We start from the raw sequence: 21,390 nt of genomic DNA on the forward strand, positions 1-21,390 counted from the left end.
ATTGTGAAACAATCAAAATTTGTGTGGAAATCACCATCAACAAGTGTCGATGTATGTCTTCCTGAGATTGTAGTATAAAAAAAAATATTATATTTTTTTAATTAATTTTTTCATCGGTATTTTGTACACTGAAAACATGAATAGTTGAGCTAGGTTTGATATTGACATATATTTTCCTTGTACATTGTAATTTCAAAAATATTTTTGGAATTAAAAAAACTGTTTCCCGAAATTTAAGTACTTAAATCGTTCATATTAGCGAATTTTATGTGCCAAAAATGTAGATTAACACTCACTTAAACTATCTAGAGTAGTTTTGAACACCGTTCTGATATTTTTCTACATGAAAATTATGAAACAATCAAAATTTGTGTGGAAATCTCCATCAACAAGTGTCGATGTATGTCTGCCTAAGATTGTATTATAAAAAAATTATTATATATTTTTAATTAATTTTTTATCGGTATTTTGTACACTGAAAACATGAATAGTTGAGCTAGGTTTGATATTGACATATATTTTCCTTGTACATTGTAATTTCAAAAATATTTTTGAAATTAAATAAACTGTTTTCCGAAATTTAAGTACTTAAATCGTTCATATTAGCGAATTTTATGTGCCAAAAATGTAGATTAACATTCACTTAAACTATCTAGAGTAGTTTTGAAGACCGTTCTGTTAAAATTCTTCCTGAAAATTTTGAAACATTTAAAATTTGTTTGGATATGACCACCAACAAGTTTCGATGTATGTCTGCCTGAGATTGTAGTATATACAAAAATATTATAGATTTTTAAATAATTTTTTATTGGTATTTTGTACAATGAAAACATGAATAGTTGAGCTAGGATTGATATTTACATATATATTCCTTGTACATTGTAATTTCAAAAATATTTTTGAAATTAAAAAAACTGTTTCCCGAAATTTAAGTACTTAAATCGTTCATATTAGCGAATTTTATGTGCCAAAAATGTAGATTAACACTCACTTAAACTATCTAGTGTAGTTTTGAAGACCGTTCTGATAAAATTCTACCTGAATATTTTGAAACATTCAAAATTTGTGTGGAAATCACCATCAACAAGTGTCGATGTATGTCTGCCTAAGATTGTATTATAAAAAAATTATTATATATTTTTAATTAATTTTTTATCGGTATTTTGTACACTGAAAACATGAATAGTTGAGCTAGGTTAGATATTGACATATATTTTCCTTGTACATTGTAATTTCAAAAATATTTTTGAAATTAAATAAACTGTTTTCCGAAATTTAAGTACTTAAATCGTTCATATTAGCGAATTTTATGTGCCAAAAATGTAGATTAACACTCACTTAAACTATCTAGAGTAGTTTTGAACACCGTTCTGATATTTTTCTACATGAAAATTATGAAACAATCAAAATTTGTGTGGAAATCTCCATCAACAAGTGTCGATGTATGTCTGCCTAAGATTGTATTATAAAAAAATTATTATATATTTTTAATTAATTTTTTATCGGTATTTTGTACACTGAAAACATGAATAGTTGAGCTAGGTTTGATATTGACATATATTTTCCTTGTACATTGTAATTTCAAAAATATTTTTGAAATTAAAAAAACTGTTTCCCGAAATTTAAGTACTTAAATCGTTCATATTAGCGAATTTTATGTGCCAAAAATGTAGATTAACACTCACTTAAACTATCTAGAGAAAGTTTGAAGACCGTTCTGATAAAATTCTACCTGAAAATTGTGAAACAATCAAAATTTGTGTGGAAATCACCATCAACAACTGTCGATGTATGTCTGCCTAAGATCGTAGTATAAAAAAAAATATTATATATTTTTAATTAATTTTTTTATCGGTATTTTGTACACTGAAAACATGAATATTTGAGCTAGGTTTGATATTTACATATATTTTCCTTGTACATTGTAATTTCAAAAATATTTTTGAAATTAAAAAAACTGTTTCCCGAAATTTAAGTACTTAAATCGTTCATATTAGCGAATTTTATGTGCCAAAAATGTAGATTAACACTCACTTAAACTATCTAGTGTAGTTTTGAAGACCGTTCTGATAAAATTCTACCTGAATATTTTGAAACATTCAAAATTTGTGTGGATATGACCACCAACAAGTGTCGATGTATGTCTTCCTGAGATTGTAGTATAAAAAAAAATATTATATTTTTTTAATTAATTTTTTTATCGGTATTTTGTACACTGAAAACATGAATAGTTGAGCTAGGTTTGATATTGACATATATTTTCCTTGTACATTGTAATTTCAAAAATATTTTTGGAATTAAAAAAACTGTTTCCCGAAATTTAAGTACTTAAATCGTTCATATTAGCGAATTTTATGTGCCAAAAATGTAGATTAACACTCACTTAAACTATCTAGAGTAGTTTTGAAGACCGTTCTGATAAAATTCTGCATGAAAATTGTGAAACAATCAAAATTTGTGTGGAAATCACCATCAACAAGTGTCGATGTATGTCTTCCTGAGATTGTAGTATAAAAAAAAATATTATATTTTTTTAATTAATTTTTTCATCGGTATTTTGTACACTGAAAACATGAATAGTTGAGCTAGGTTTGATATTGACATATATTTTCCTTGTACATTGTAATTTCAAAAATATTTTTGGAATTAAAAAAACTGTTTCCCGAAATTTAAGTACTTAAATCGTTCATATTAGCGAATTTTATGTGCCAAAAATGTAGATTAACACTCACTTAAACTATCTAGAGTAGTTTTGAACACCGTTCTGATATTTTTCTACATGAAAATTATGAAACAATCAAAATTTGTGTGGAAATCTCCATCAACAAGTGTCGATGTATGTCTGCCTAAGATTGTATTATAAAAAAATTATTATATATTTTTAATTAATTTTTTATCGGTATTTTGTACACTGAAAACATGAATAGTTGAGCTAGGTTTGATATTGACATATATTTTCCTTGTACATTGTAATTTCAAAAATATTTTTGAAATTAAATAAACTGTTTTCCGAAATTTAAGTACTTAAATCGTTCATATTAGCGAATTTTATGTGCCAAAAATGTAGATTAACATTCACTTAAACTATCTAGAGTAGTTTTGAAGACCGTTCTGTTAAAATTCTTCCTGAAAATTTTGAAACATTTAAAATTTGTTTGGATATGACCACCAACAAGTTTCGATGTATGTCTGCCTGAGATTGTAGTATATACAAAAATATTATAGATTTTTAAATAATTTTTTATTGGTATTTTGTACAATGAAAACATGAATAGTTGAGCTAGGATTGATATTTACATATATATTCCTTGTACATTGTAATTTCAAAAATATTTTTGAAATTAAAAAAACTGTTTCCCGAAATTTAAGTACTTAAATCGTTCATATTAGCGAATTTTATGTGCCAAAAATGTAGATTAACACTCACTTAAACTATCTAGTGTAGTTTTGAAGACCGTTCTGATAAAATTCTACCTGAATATTTTGAAACATTCAAAATTTGTGTGGATATGACCACCAACAAGTGTCGATGTATGTCTTCCTGAGATTGTAGTATAAAAAAAAATATTATATTTTTTTAATTAATTTTTTTATCGGTATTTTGTACACTGAAAACATAAATAGTTGAGCTAGGTTTGATATTGACATATATTTTCCTTGTACATTGTAATTTCAAAAATATTTTTGGAATTAAAAAAACTGTTTCCCGAAATTTAAGTACTTAAATCGTTCATATTAGCGAATTTTATGTGCCAAAAATGTAGATTAACACTCACTTAAACTATCTAGAGTAGTTTTGAAGACTGTTCTGATAAAATTCTACATGAAAATTGTGAAACATTCAAAATTTGTGTGGATATGACCATCAACAAGTGTCGATGAATGTCTGCCTGAGATTGTAGTATAAAAAAAAATATTATTAATTTTTAATTAATTTTTTATCGGTATTTTGTACACTGAAAACATGAATAGTTGAGCTAGGTTTGATATTGACATATATTTTCCTTGTACATTGTAATTTCAAAAATATTTTTGAAATTAAAAAAACTGTTTCCCGAAATTTAAGTACTTAAATCGTTCATGTTAGCGAATTTTATGTGCCAAAAATGTAGATTAACACTCACTTAAACTATCTAGAGTAGTTTTGAAGAACGTTCTGATATTGTTCTACATGAAAATTACGAAACAATCAAAATTTGTGTGGAAATCACCATCAACAAGTGTCGATGAATGTCTGCCTGAGATTGTAGTATAAAAAAAATTATTATATATTTTTAATTAATTTTTTTATCGGTATTTTGTACACTGAAAACATGAATAGTTGAGCTAGGATTGATATTTACATATATTTTCCTTGTATATTGTAATTTCAAAAATATTTTTGAAATTAAAAAAACTGTTTCCCGAAATTTAAGTACTTAAATCGTTCGTATTATTGAATTTTATGTGCCAAAAATGTAGATTAACACTCACTTAAACTATCTAGTGTGGTTTTGAAGACCGTTCTGATAAAATTCTACCTGAATATTTTGAAACATTCAAAATTTGTGTGGATATGACCACCAACAAGTGTCGATGTATGTCTGCCTGAGATTGTAGTATAAAAAAAAATATTATATATTTTTAATTAATTTTTTTATCGGTATTTTGTACACTGAAAACATGAATAGTTGAGCTAGGTTTGATATTGACATATATTTTCCTTGTACATTGTAATTTCAAAAATATTTTTGAAATTAAAAAAACTGTTTCCCGAAATTTAAGTACTTAAATCGTTCATATTAGCGAATTTTATGTGCCAAAAATGTAGATTAACACTCAATTAAACTATCTAGAGTAGTTTTGAAGACCGTTCTGATATTGTTCTACATGAAAATTATGAAACAATCAAAATTTGTGTGGAAATCACCATCAACAAGTGTCGATGTATGTCTGCCTAAGATTGTATTATAAAAAAATTATTATATATTTTTAATTAATTTTTTTATCGGTATTTTGTACACTGAAAACATGAATAGTTGAGCTAGGTTTGATATTGACATATATTTTCCTTGTACATTGTAATTTCAAAAATATTTTTGAAATTAAAAAAAAAGGTTTCCCGAAATTTAAGTACTTAAATCGTTCATATTAGCGAATTTTATGTGCCAAAAATGTAGATTAACACTCACTTAAACTATCTAGAGTAGTTTTGAAGCCCGTTCTGATAAAATTCTACCTGAAAATTGTGAAACATTCAAAATTTGTGTGGAAATTACCATCAACAAGTGTCGATGAATGTCTGCCTGAGATTGTAGTATAAAAAAAATTATTGTATATTTTTAATTAATTTTTTTATCGGTATTTTGTACACTGAAAACATGAATAGTTGAGCTATGATTAATATTTACATATATTTTCCCTGTACATTGTAATTTCAAAAATATTTTTGAAATTAAAAAAACTGTTTCCCGAAATTTAAGTACTTAAATCGTTCATATTAGCGAATTTTATGTGCCAAAAATGTAGATTAACACTCACTTAAACTATCTAGAGTAGTTTTGAAGACCGTTCTGATATTGTTCTACATGAAAATTATGAAACAATCAAAATTTGTGTGGAAATCACCATCAACAAGTGTCGATGTATGTCTGCCTAAGATTGTATTATAAAAAAATTATTATATATTTTTAATTAATTTTTTTATCGGTATTTTGTACACTGAAAACATGAATTGTTGAGCTAGGTTTGATATTGACATATATTTTCCTTGTACATTGTAATTTCAAAAATATTTTTGAAATTAAAAAAAAAGGTTTCCCGAAATTTAAGTACTTAAATCGTTCATATTAGCGAATTTTATGTGCCAAAAATGTAGATTAACACTCACTTAAACTATTTAGAGAAATTTTGAAGACCGTTCTGATAAAATTCTACCTGAAAATTGTGAAACATTCAAAATTTGTGTGGATATGACCATCAACAAGTGTCGATGAATGTCTGCCTGAGATTGTAGTATAAAAAAAAATATTATTAATTTTTAATTAATTTTTTATCGGTATTTTGTACACTGAAAACATGAATAGTTGAGCTAGGTTTGATATTGACATATATTTTCCTTGTACATTGTAATTTCAAAAATATTTTTGAAATTAAAAAAACTGTTTCCCGAAATTTAAGTACTTAAATCGTTCGTATTAGCGAATTTTATGTGCCAAAAATGTAGATTAACACTCACTTAAACTATCTAGTGTAGTTTTGAAGACCGTTCTGATAAAATTCTACCTGAATATTTTGAAACATTCAAAATTTGTGTGGATATGACCACCAACAAGTGTCGATGTATGTCTGCCTGAGATTGTAGTATAAAAAAAAATATTATATATTTTTAATTAATTTTTTTATCGGTATTTTGTACACTGAAAACATGAATAGTTGATCTAGGTTTGATATTGACATATATTTTCCTTGTACATTGTAATTTCAAAAATATTTTTGAAATTAAAAAAACTGTTTCCCGAAATTTAAGTACTTAAATCGTTCATATTAGCGAATTTTATGTGCCAAAAATGTAGATTAACACTCACTTAAACTATCTAGAGTAGTTTTGAAGACCGTTCTGATATTGTTCTACATGAAAATTATGAAACAATCAAAATTTGTGTGGAAATCACCATCAACAAATGTCGATGTATGTCTGCCTAAGATTGTATTATAAAAAAATTATTATATATTTTTAATTAATTTTTTTATCGGTATTTTGTACACTGAAAACATGAATTGTTGAGCTAGGTTTGATATTGACATATATTTTCCTTGTACATTGTAATTTCAAAAATATTTTTGAAATTAAAAAAAAAGGTTTCCCGAAATTTAAGTACTTAAATCGTTCATATTAGCGAATTTTATGTGCCAAAAATGTAGATTAACACTCACTTAAACTATCTAGAGAATGTTTGAAGACCGTTCTGATAAAATTCTACCTGAAAATTGTGAAACATTCAAAATTTGTGTGGATATGACCATCAACAAGTGTCGATGAATGTCTGCCTGAGATTGTAGTATAAAAAAAAATATTATTAATTTTTAATTAATTTGTTATCGGTATTTTGTACACTGAAAACATGAATAGTTGAGCTAGGTTTGATATTGACATATATTTTCCTTGTACATTGTAATTTCAAAAATATTTTTGAAATTAAAAAAACTGTTTCCCGAAATTTAAGTACTTAAATCGTTCGTATTAGCGAATTTTATGTGCCAAAAATGTAGATTAACACTCACTTAAACTATCTAGTGTAGTTTTGAAGACCGTTCTGATAAAATTCTACCTGAATATTTTGAAACATTCAAAATTTGTGTGGATATGACCACCAACAAGTGTCGATGTATGTCTGCCTGAGATTGTAGTATAAAAAAAAATATTATATATTTTTAATTAATTTTTTTATCGGTATTTTGTACACTGAAAACATGAATAGTTGAGCTAGGTTTGATATTGACATATATTTTCCTTGTACATTGTAATTTCAAAAATATTTTTGAAATTAAAAAAACTGTTTCCCGAAATTTAAGTACTTAAATCGTTCATATTAGCGAATTTTATGTGCCAAAAATGTAGATTAACACTCACTTAAACTATCTAGAGTAGTTTTGAAGACCGTTCTGATATTGTTCTACATGAAAATTATGAAACAATCAAAATTTGTGTGGAAATCACCATCAACAAGTGTCGATGTATGTCTGCCTAAGATTGTATTATAAAAAAATTATTATATATTTTTAATTAATTTTTTTATCGGTATTTTGTACACTGAAAACATGAATAGTTGAGCTAGGTTTGATATTGACATATATTTTCCTTGTACATTGTAATTTCAAAAATATTTTTGAAATTAAAAAAACTGTTTCCCGAAATTTAAGTACTTAAATCGTTCGTATTAGCGAATTTTATGTGCCAAAAATGTAGATTAACACTCACTTAAACTATCTAGTGTAGTTTTGAAGACCGTTCTGATAAAATTCTACCTGAATATTTTGAAACATTCAAAATTTGTGTGGATATGACCACCAACAAGTGTCGATGTATGTCTGCCTGAGATTGTAGTATAAAAAAAAATATTATATATTTTTAATTAATTTTTTTATCGGTATTTTGTACACTGAAAACATGAATAGTTGAGCTAGGTTTGATATTGACATATATTTTCCTTGTACATTGTAATTTCAAAAATATTTTTGAAATTAAAAAAACTGTTTCCCGAAATTTAAGTACTTAAATCGTTCATATTAGCGAATTTTATGTGCCAAAAATGTAGATTAACACTCACTTAAACTATCTAGAGTAGTTTTGAAGACCGTTCTGATAAAATTCTACCTGAATATTTTGAAACATTCAAAATTTGTGTGGATATGACCACCAACAAGTGTCGATGTATGTCTGCCTGAGATTGTAGTATAAAAAAAAATATTATATATTTTTAATTAATTTTTTTATCGGTATTTTGTACACTGAAAACATGAATAGTTGAGCTAGGTTTGATATTGACATATATTTTCCTTGTACATTGTAATTTCAAAAATATTTTTGAAATTAAAAAAACTGTTTCCCGAAATTTAAGTACTTAAATCGTTCATATTAGCGAATTTTATGTGCCAAAAATGTAGATTAACACTCACTTAAACTATCTAGAGTAGTTTTGAAGACCGTTCTGATATTGTTCTACATGAAAATTATGAAACAATCAAAATTTGTGTGGAAATCACCATCAACAAGTGTCGATGAATGTCTGCCTGAGATTGTAGTATAAAAAAAATTATTATATATTTTTAATTAATTTTTTTATCGGTATTTTGTACAATGAAAACATGAATAGTTGAGCTAGGATTGATATTTACATATATTTTCCTTGTACATTGTAATTTCAAAAATATTTTTGAAATTAAAAAAACTGTTTCCCGAAATTTAAGTACTTAAATCGTTCGTATTAGCGAATTTTATGTGCCAAAAATGTAAATTAACACTCACTTAAACTATCTAGAGAAAGTTTGAAGACCGTTCTGATAAAATTCTACCTGAAAATTGTGAATCATTCAAAATTTGTGTGGATATGACCATCAACAAGTGTCGATGAATGTCTGCCTGAGATTGTAGTATAAAAAAAAATATTATTAATTTTTAATTAATTTTTTATCGGTATTTTGTACACTGAAAACATGAATAGTTGAGCTAGGTTTGATATTGACATATATTTTCCTTGTACATTGTAATTTCAAAAATATTTTTGAAATTAAAAAAACTGTTTCCCGAAATTTAAGTACTTAAATCGTTCATATTAGCGAATTTTATGTGCCAAAAATGTAGATTAACACTCACTTAAACTATCTAGAGTAGTTTTGAAGACCGTTCTGATATTGTTCTACATGAAAATTGTGAAACATTCAAAATTTGAGTGGAAATCACCATCAACAAGTGTCGATGTATGTCTGCCTAAGATCGTAGTATAAAAAAAAATATTATATATTTTTAATTAAATTTTTATTATTGGTATTTTGTACACTGAAAACATGAATAGTTGAGCTAGGATTGATATTGACATATATTTTCCTTGTACATTGTAATTTCAAAAACATTTTTGAAATTAAAAAAACTGTTTCCCGAAATTTAAGTACTTAAATCGTTCATATTAGCGAATTTTATGTGCCAAAAATGTAGATTAACACTCACTTAAACTATCTAGAGTAGTTTTGAAGACCGTTCTGATAAAATTCTACCTGAATATTTTGAAACATTCAAAATTTGTGTGGATATGACCACCAACAAGTGTCGATGTATGTCTGCCTGAGATTGTAGTATAAAAAAAAATATTATATATTTTTAATTAATTTTTTTATCGGTATTTTGTACACTGAAAACATGAATAGTTGAGCTAGGTTTGATATTGACATATATTTTCCTTGTACATTGTAATTTCAAAAATATTTTTGAAATTAAAAAAACTGTTTCCCGAAATTTAAGTACTTAAATCGTTCATATTAGCGAATTTTATGTGCCAAAAATGTAGATTAACACTCACTTAAACTATCTAGAGTAGTTTTGAAGACCGTTCTGATATTGTTCTACATGAAAATTATGAAACAATCAAAATTTGTGTGGAAATCACCATCAACAAGTGTCGATGTATGTCTGCCTAAGATTGTAGTATAAAAAAAAATATTATATATTTTTAATTAATTTTTTTATCGGTATTTTGTACACTGAAAACATGAATTGTTGAGCTAGGTTTGATATTGACATATATTTTCCTTGTACATTGTAATTTCAAAAATATTTTTGAAATTAAAAAAAAAGGTTTCCCGAAATTTAAGTACTTAAATCGTTCATATTAGCGAATTTTATGTGCCAAAAATGTAGATTAACACTCACTTAAACTATCTAGAGAAAGTTTGAAGACCGTTCTGATAAAATTCTACCTGAAAATTGTGAAACATTCAAAATTTGTGTGGATATGACCATCAACAAGTGTCGATGAATGTCTGCCTGAGATTGTAGTATAAAAAAAAATATTATTAATTTTTAATTAATTTTTTATCGGTATTTTGTACACTGAAAACATGAATAGTTGAGCTAGGTTTGATATTGACATATATTTTCCTTGTACATTGTAATTTCAAAAATATTTTTGAAATTAAAAAAAAAGGTTTCCCGAAATTTAAGTACTTAAATCGTTCATATTAGCGAATTTTATGTGCCAAAAATGTAGATTAACACTCACTTAAACTATCTAGAGTAGTTTTGAAGACCGTTCTGATATTGTTCTACATGAAAATTGTGAAACATTCAAAATTTGAGTGGAAATCACCATCAACAAGTGTCGATGTATGTCTGCCTAAGATCGTAGTATAAAAAAAAATATTATATATTTTTAATTAATTTTTTTATTGGTATTTTGTACACTGAAAACATGAATAGTTGAGCTAGGATTGATATTTAAATATATTTTCCTTGTACATTGTAATTTCAAAAACATTTTTGAAATTAAAAAAACTGTTTCCCGAAATTTAAGTACTTAAATCGTTCATATTAGCGAATTTTATGTGCCAAAAATGTAGATTAACACTCACTTAAACTATCTAGAGTAGTTTTGAAGACCGTTCTGTTAAAATTCTACCTGAAAATTTTGAAACATTTAAAATTTGTGTGGATATGTCGATGTATGTCTGCCTGAGATTGTAGTATAAAATAAAATATTATATATTTTTAATTAATTTTTTTATCGGTATTTTGTACACTGAAAACATGAATAGTTGAGCTAGGTTTGATATTGACATATATTTTCCTTGTACATTGTAATTTCAAAAATATTTTTGAAATTAAAAAAACTGTTTCCCGAAATTTAAGTAATTAAATCGTTCATATTAGCGAATTTTATGTGCCAAAAATGTAGATTAACACTCACTTAAACTATCTAGAGTAGTTTTGATGACCGTTCTGATAAAATTCTACCTGAAAATTGTGAAAAATTCAAAATTTGTGTGGAAATGACCATCAACAAGTGTCGATGAATGTCTGCCTGAGATTGTAGTATAAACAAAAATATTATATAATTTTAATTAATTTTTTATCGGTATATTGTACACTGAAAACATGAATAGTTGAGCTAGGATTGATATTTAAATATATTTTCCTTGTACATTTTAATTTCAAAAATATTTTTGAAATTAAAAAAACTGTTTCCCGAAATTTAAGTACTTAAATCGTTCATATTAGCGAATTTTATGTGCCAAAAATATAGATTAACACTCACTTAAACTATCTAGACTAGTTTTGAAGACCGTTCTGATAAAATTCTACCTGAAAATTTTGAAACATTCAAAATTTGTGTGGAAATCACCATCAACAAGTGTCGATGTATGTCTGCCTAAGATTGTAGTATAAAAAAAAATATTATATATTTTTAATTAATTTTTTTATCGGTATTTTGTACACTGAAAACATGAATAGTTGAGCTAGGATTGATATTTACATATATTTTCCTTGTACGTTGTAATTTCAAAAATATTTTTGAAATTAAAAAAAATGTTTTCCGAAATTTAAGTACTTAAATCGTTCATATTAGCGAATTTTATGTGCCTAAAATGTAGATTAACACTCACTTAAACTATCTAGAGTAGTTTTGAAGCCCGTTCTGATAAAATTCTACCTGAAAATTGTGAAACATTCAAAATTTTTGTGGATATGACCACCAACAAGTGTCGATGTATGTCTGCCTCAGATTGTAGTATAAAATAAAATATTATATATTTTTAATTAATTTTTTTATCGGTATTTTGTACACTGAAAACATGAATAGTTGAGCTAGGTTTGATATTGACATATATTTTCCTTGTACATTGTAATTTCAAAAATATTTTTGAAATTAAAAAAACTGTTTCCCGAAATTTAAGTACTTAAATCGTTCGTATTAGCGAATTTTATGTGCCAAAAATGTAGATTAACACTCACTTAAACTATCTACAGTAGTATTGAAGACCGTTCTGATAAAATTCTACCTGAAAATTGTGAAACAATCAAAATTTGTGTGGAAATCACCATCAACAAGAGTCGATGTATGTCTGCCTAAGATTGTAGTATAAAAAAAAATATTATATATTTTTAATTAATTTTTTTATCGGTATTTTGTACACTGAAAACATAAATAGTTGAGTTAGGTTTGATATTTACATATATTTTTCTTGTACATTGTAATTTCAAAAATATTTTTGAAATTAAAAAAACTGTTTCCCGAAATTTAAGTACTTAAATCGTTCATATTAGCGAATTTTATGTGCCAAAAATGTAGATTAACATTCACTTAAACTATCTAGAGTAATTTTGAAGACCGTTCTGTTAAAATTCTACCTGAAAATTTTGAAACATTTAAAATTTGTGTGGATATGACCACCAACAAGTGTCGATGTATGTCTGCCTGAGATTGTAGTATAAAAAAAAATATTATAAATTTTTAATTAATTTTTTATCGGTATTTTGTACACTGAAAACATGAATAGTTGAGCTAGGTTTGATATTGACATATATTTTCCTTGTACATTGTAATTTCAAAAATATTTTTGAAATTAAAAAAAAAGGTTTCCCGAAATTTAAGTACTTAAATCGTTCATATTAGCGAATTTTATGTGCCAAAAATGTAGATTAACACTCACTTAAACTATCTAGAGTAGTTTTGAAGACCGTTCTGATATTGTTCTACATGAAAATTGTGAAACATTCAAAATTTGAGTGGAAATCACCATCAACAAGTGTCGATGTATGTCTGCCTAAGATCGTAGTATAAAAAAAAATATTATATATTTTTAATTAATTTTTTTATTGGTATTTTGTACACTGAAAACATGAATAGTTGAGCTAGGATTGATATTTAAATATATTTTCCTTGTACATTGTAATTTCAAAAACATTTTTGAAATTAAAAAAACTGTTTCCCGAAATTTAAGTAATTAAATCGTTCATATTAGCGAATTTTATGTGCCAAAAATGTAGATTAACACTCACTTAAACTATCTAGAGTAGTTTTGATGACCGTTCTGATAAAATTCTACCTGAAAATTGTGAAAAATTCAAAATTTGTGTGGAAATGACCATCAACAAGTGTCGATGAATGTCTGCCTGAGATTGTAGTATAAACAAAAATATTATATATTTTTAATTAATTTTTTATCGGTATATTGTACACTGAAAACATGAATAGTTGAGCTAGGATTGATATTTAAATATATTTTCCTTGTACATTTTAATTTCAAAAATATTTTTGAAATTAAAAAAACTGTTTCCCGAAATTTAAGTACTTAAATCGTTCATATTAGCGAATTTTATGTGCCAAAAATATAGATTAACACTCACTTAAACTATCTAGACTAGTTTTGAAGACCGTTCTGATAAAATTCTACCTGAAAATATTGAAACATTCAAAATTTGTGTGGAAATCACCATCAACAAGTGTCGATGTATGTCTGCCTAAGATTGTAGTATAAAAAAAAATATTATATATTTTTAATTAATTTTTTTATCGGTATTTTGTACACTGAAAACATGAATAGTTGAGCTAGGATTGATATTTACATATATTTTCCTTGTACGTTGTAATTTCAAAAATATTTTTGAAATTAAAAAAAATGTTTTCCGAAATTTAAGTACTTAAATCGTTCATATTAGCGAATTTTATGTGCCTAAAATGTAGATTAACACTCACTTAAACTATCTAGAGTAGTTTTGAAGCCCGTTCTGATAAAATTCTACCTGAAAATTGTGAAACATTCAAAATTTTTGTGGATATGACCACCAACAAGTGTCGATGTATGTCTGCCTCAGATTGTAGTATAAAATAAAATATTATATATTTTTAATTAATTTTTTTATCGGTATTTTGTACACTGAAAACATGAATAGTTGAGCTAGGTTTGATATTCACATATATTTTCCTTGTACATTGTAATTTCAAAAATATTTTTGAAATTAAAAAAACTGTTTCCCGAAATTTAAGTACTTAAATCGTTCATATTAGAAAATTTTATGTGCCAAAAATGTAGATTAACACTCACTTAAACTATCTACAGTAGTATTGAAGACCGTTCTGATAAAATTCTACCTGAAAATTGTGAAACAATCAAAATTTGTGTGGAAATCACCATCAACAAGAGTCGATGTATGTCTGCCTAAGATTGTAGTATAAAAAAAAATATTATATATTTTTAATTAATTTTTTTATCGGTATTTTGTACACTGAAAACATAAATAGTTGAGTTAGGTTTGATATTTACATATATTTTTCTTGTACATTGTAATTTCAAAAATATTTTTGAAATTAAAAAAACTGTTTCCCGAAATTTAAGTACTTAAATCGTTCATATTAGCGAATTTTATGTGCCAAAAATGTAGATTAACATTCACTTAAACTATCTAGAGTAATTTTGAAGACCGTTCTGTTAAAATTCTACCTGAAAATTTTGAAACATTTAAAATTTGTGTGGATATGACCACCAACAAGTGTCGATGTATGTCTGCCTGAGATTGTAGTATAAAATAAAATATTATATATTTTTAATTAATTTTTTTATCGGTATTTTGTACACTGAAAACATGAATAGTTGAGCTAGGTTTGATATTGACATATATTTTCCTTGTACATTGTAATTTCAAAAATATTTTTGAAATTAAAAAAACTGTTTCCCGAAATTTAAGTAATTAAATCGTTCATATTAGCGAATTTTATGTGCCAAAAATGTAGATTAACACTCACTTAAACTATCTAGAGTAGTTTTGATGACCGTTCTGATAAAATTCTACCTGAAAATTGTGAAAAATTCAAAATTTGTGTGGAAATGACCATCAACAAGTGTCGATGAATGTCTGCCTGAGATTGTAGTATAAACAAAAATATTATATATTTTTAATTAATTTTTTATCGGTATATTGTACACTGAAAACATGAATAGTTGAGCTAGGATTGATATTTAAATATATTTTCCTTGTACATTTTAATTTCAAAAATATTTTTGAAATTAAAAAAAAAGGTTTCCCGAAATTTAAGTACTTAAATCGTTCATATTAGCGAATTTTATGTGCCAAAAATGTAGATTAACACTCACTTAAACTATCTAGAGTAGTTTTGAAGACCGTTCTGATATTGTTCTACATGAAAATTGTGAAACATTCAAAATTTGAGTGGAAATCACCATCAACAAGTGTCGATGTATGTCTGCCTAAGATCGTAGTATAAAAAAAAATATTATATATTTTTAATTAATTTTTTTATTGGTATTTTGTACACTGAAAACATGAATAGTTGAGCTAGGATTGATATTTAAATATATTTTCCTTGTACATTGTAATTTCAAAAATATTTTTGAAATTAAAAAAACTGTTTCCCGAAATTTAAGTAATTAAATCGTTCATATTAGCGAATTTTATGTGCCAAAAATGTAGATTAACACTCACTTAAACTATCTAGAGTAGTTTTGATGACCGTTCTGATAAAATTCTACCTGAAAATTGTGAAAAATTCAAAATTTGTGTGGAAATGACCATCAACAAGTGTCGATGAATGTCTGCCTGAGATTGTAGTATAAACAAAAATATTATATATTTTTAATTAATTTTTTATCGGTATATTGTACACTGAAAACATGAATAGTTGAGCTAGGATTGATATTTAAATATATTTTCCTTGTACATTTTAATTTCAAAAATATTTTTGAAATTAAAAAAACTGTTTCCCGAAATTTAAGTACTTAAATCGTTCATATTAGCGAATTTTATGTGCCAAAAATATAGATTAACACTCACTTAAACTATCTAGACTAGTTTTGAAGACCGTTCTGATAAAATTCTACCTGAAAATTTTGAAACATTCAAAATTTGTGTGGAAATCACCATCAACAAGTGTCGATGTATGTCTGCCTAAGATTGTAGTATAAAAAAAAATATTATATATTTTTAATTAATTTTTTTATCGGTATTTTGTACACTGAAAACATGAATAGTTGAGCTAGGATTGATATTTACATATATTTTCCTTGTACGTTGTAATTTCAAAAATATTTTTGAAATTAAAAAAAATGTTTTCCGAAACTTAAGTACTTAAATCGTTCATATTAGCGAATTTTATGTGCCTAAAATGTAGATTAACACTCACTTAAACTATCTAGAGTAGTTTTGAAGCCCGTTCTGATAAAATTCTACCTGAAAATTGTGAAACATTCAAAATTTTTGTGGATATGACCACCAACAAGTGTCGATGTATGTCTGCCTCAGATTGTAGTATAAAATAAAATATTATATATTTTTAATTAATTTTTTTATCGGTATTTTGTACACTGAAAACATGAATAGTTGAGCTAGGTTTGATATTGACATATATTTTCCTTGTACATTGTAATTTCAAAAATATTTTTGAAATTAAAAAAACTGTTTCCCGAAATTTAAGTACTTAAATCGTTCGTATTAGCGAATTTTATGTGCCAAAAATGTAGATTAACACTCACTTAAACTATCTACAGTAGTATTGAAGACCGTTCTGATAAAATTCTACCTGAAAATTGTGAAACAATCAAAATTTGTGTGGAAATCACCATCAACAAGAGTCGATGTATGTCTGCCTAAGATTGTAGTATAAAAAAAAATATTATATATTTTTAATTAATTTTTTTATCGGTATTTTGTACACTGAAAACATAAATAGTTGAGTTAGGTTTGATATTTACATATATTTTTCTTGTACATTGTAATTTCAAAAATATTTTTGAAATTAAAAAAACTGTTTCCCGAAATTTAAGTACTTAAATCGTTCATATTAGCGAATTTTATGTGCCAAAAATGTAGATTAACATTCACTTAAACTATCTAGATTAATTTTGATGACCGTTCTGTTAAAATTCTACCTGAAAATTTTGAAACATTTAAAATTTGTGTGGATATGACCACCAACAAGTGTCGATGTATGTCTGCCTGAGATTGTAGTATAAAAAAAAATATTATAAATTTTTAATTAATTTTTTATCGGTATTTTGTACACTGAAAACATGAATAGTTGAGCTAGGTTTGATATTGACATATATTTTCCTTGTACATTGTAATTTCAAAAATATTTTTGAAATTAAAAAAAAAGGTTTCCCGAAATTTAAGTACTTAAATCGTTCATATTAGCGAATTTTATGTGCCAAAAATGTAGATTAACACTCACTTAAACTATCTAGAGTAGTTTTGAAGACCGTTCTGATATTGTTCTACATGAAAATTGTGAAACATTCAAAATTTGAGTGGAAATCACCATCAACAAGTGTCGATGTATGTCTGCCTAAGATCGTAGTATAAAAAAAAATATTATATATTTTTAATTAATTTTTTTATTGGTATTTTGTACACTGAAAACATGAATAGTTGAGCTAGGATTGATATTTAAATATATTTTCCTTGTACATTGTCATTTCAAAAATATTTTTGAAATTAAAAAAACTGTTTCCCGAAATTTAAGTAATTAAATCGTTCATATTAGCGAATTTTATGTGCCAAAAATGTAGATTAACACTCACTTAAACTATCTAGAGTAGTTTTGATGACCGTTCTGATAAAATTCTACCTGAAAATTGTGAAAAATTCAAAATTTGTGTGGAAATGACCATCAACAAGTGTCGATGAATGTCTGCCTGAGATTGTAGTATAAACAAAAATATTATATATTTTTAATTAATTTTTTATCGGTATATTGTACACTGAAAACATGAATAGTTGAGCTAGGATTGATATTTAAATATATTTTCCTTGTACATTTTAATTTCAAAAATATTTTTGAAATTAAAAAAACTGTTTCCCGAAATTTAAGTACTTAAATCGTTCATATTAGCGAATTTTATGTGCCAAAAATATAGATTAACACTCACTTAAACTATCTAGACTAGTTTTGAAGACCGTTCTGATAAAATTCTACCTGAAAATTTTGAAACATTCAAAATTTGTGTGGAAATCACCATCAACAAGTGTCGATGTATGTCTGCCTAAGATTGTAGTATAAAAAAAAATATTATATATTTTTAATTAATTTTTTTATCGGTATTTTGTACACTGAAAACATGAATAGTTGAGCTAGGATTGATATTTACATATATTTTCCTTGTACGTTGTAATTTCAAAAATATTTTTGAAATTAAAAAAAATGTTTTCCGAAACTTAAGTACTTAAATCGTTCATATTAGCGAATTTTATGTGCCTAAAATGTAGATTAACACTCACTTAAACTATCTAGAGTAGTTTTGAAGCCCGTTCTGATAAAATTCTACCTGAAAATTGTGAAACATTCAAAATTTTTGTGGATATGACCACCAACAAGTGTCGATGTATGTCTGCCTCAGATTGTAGTATAAAATAAAATATTATATATTTTTAATTAATTTTTTTATCGGTATTTTGTACACTGAAAACATGAATAGTTGAGCTAGGTTTGATATTGACATATATTTTCCTTGTACATTGTAATTTCAAAAATATTTTTGAAATTAAAAAAACTGTTTCCCGAAATTTAAGTACTTAAATCGTTCGTATTAGCGAATTTTATGTGCCAAAAATGTAGATTAACACTCACTTAAACTATCTACAGTAGTATTGAAGACCGTTCTGATAAAATTCTACCTGAAAATTGTGAAACAATCAAAATTTGTGTGGAAATCACCATCAACAAGAGTCGATGTATGTCTGCCTAAGATTGTAGTATAAAAAAAAATATTATATATTTTTAATTAATTTTTTTATCGGTATTTTGTACACTGAAAACATAAATAGTTGAGTTAGGTTTGATATTTACATATATTTTTCTTGTACATTGTAATTTCAAAAATATTTTTGAAATTAAAAAAACTGTTTCCCGAAATTTAAGTACTTAAATCGTTCATATTAGCGAATTTTATGTGCCAAAAATGTAGATTAACATTCACTTAAACTATCTAGAGTAATTTTGAAGACCGTTCTGTTAAAATTCTACCTGAAAATTTTGAAACATTTAAAATTTGTGTGGATATGACCACCAACAAGTGTCGATGTATGTCTGCCTGAGATTGTAGTATAAAAAAAAATATTATAAATTTTTAATTAATTTTTTATCGGTATTTTGTACACTGAAAACATGAATAGTTGAGCTAGGTTTGATATTGACATATATTTTCCTTGTACATTGTAATTTCAAAAATATTTTTGAAATTAAAAAAAAAGGTTTCCCGAAATTTAAGTACTTAAATCGTTCATATTAGCGAATTTTATGTGCCAAAAATGTAGATTAACACTCACTTAAACTATCTAGAGTAGTTTTGAAGACCGTTCTGATATTGTTCTACATGAAAATTGTGAAACATTCAAAATTTGAGTGGAAATCACCATCAACAAGTGTCGATGTATGTCTGCCTAAGATCGTAGTATAAAAAAAAATATTATATATTTTTAATTAATTTTTTTATTGGTATTTTGTACACTGAAAACATGAATAGTTGAGCTAGGATTGATATTTAAATATATTTTCCTTGTACATTGTAATTTCAAAAACATTTTTGAAATTAAAAAAACTGTTTCCCGAAATTTAAGTACTTAAATCGTTCATATTAGCGAATTTTATGTGCCAAAAATGTAGATTAACACTCACTTCAACTATCTAGAGTAGTTTTGAAGACCGTTCTGTTAAAATTCTACCTGAAAATTTTGAAACATTTAAAATTTGTGTGGATATGACCACCAACAAGTGTCGATGTATGTCTGCCTGAGATTGTAGTATAAAATAAAATATTATATATTTTTAATTAATTTTTTTATCGGTATTTTGTACACTGAAAACATGAATAGTTGAGCTAGGTTTGATATTGACATATATTTTCCTTGTACATTGTAATTTCAAAAATATTTTTGAAATTAAAAAAACTGTTTCCCGAAATTTAAGTAATTAAATCGTTCATATTAGCGAATTTTATGTGCCAAAAATGTAGATTAACACTCACTTAAACTATCTAGAGTAGTTTTGATGACCGTTCTGATAAAATTCTACCTGAAAATTGTGAAAAATTCAAAATTTGTGTGGAAATGACCATCAACAAGTGTCGATGAATGTCTGCCTGAGATTGTAGTATAAACAAAAATATTATATATTTTTAATTAATTTTTTATCGGTATATTGTACACTGAAAACATGAATAGTTGAGCTAGGATTGATATTTAAATATATTTTCCTTGTACATTTTAATTTCAAAAATATTTTTGAAATTAAAAAAACTGTTTCCCGAAATTTAAGTACTTAAATCGTTCATATTAGCGAATTTTATGTGCCAAAAATATAGATTAACACTCACTTAAACTATCTAGACTAGTTTTGAAGACCGTTCTGATAAAATTCTACCTGAAAATTTTGAAACATTCAAAATTTGTGTGGAAATCACCATCAACAAGTGTCGATGTATGTCTGCCTAAGATTGTAGTATAAAAAAAAATATTATATATTTTTAATTAATTTTTTTATCGGTATTTTGTACACTGAAAACATGAATAGTTGAGCTAGGATTGATATTTACATATATTTTCCTTGTACGTTGTAATTTCAAAAATATTTTTGAAATTAAAAAAAATGTTTTCCGAAATTTAAGTACTTAAATCGTTCATATAAAAGAATTTTATGTGCCTAAAATGTAGATTAACACTCACTTAAACTATCTAGAGTAGTTTTGAAGCCCGTTCTGATAAAATTCTACCTGAAATTTGTGAAACATTCAAAATTTTTGTGGATATGACCACCAACAAGTGTCGATGTATGTCTGCCTCAGATTGTAGTATAAAATAAAATATTATATATTTTTAATTAATTTTTTTATCGGTATTTTGTACACTGA

The sequence above is a fragment of the Diuraphis noxia genome, unplaced genomic scaffold (genome assembly GCF_037042655.1).
Source record: "Diuraphis noxia isolate RWA-SAM2 unplaced genomic scaffold, SU_Dnox_SAM2 contig0002, whole genome shotgun sequence".
NCBI lineage: Eukaryota > Metazoa > Arthropoda > Insecta > Hemiptera > Aphididae > Diuraphis > Diuraphis noxia.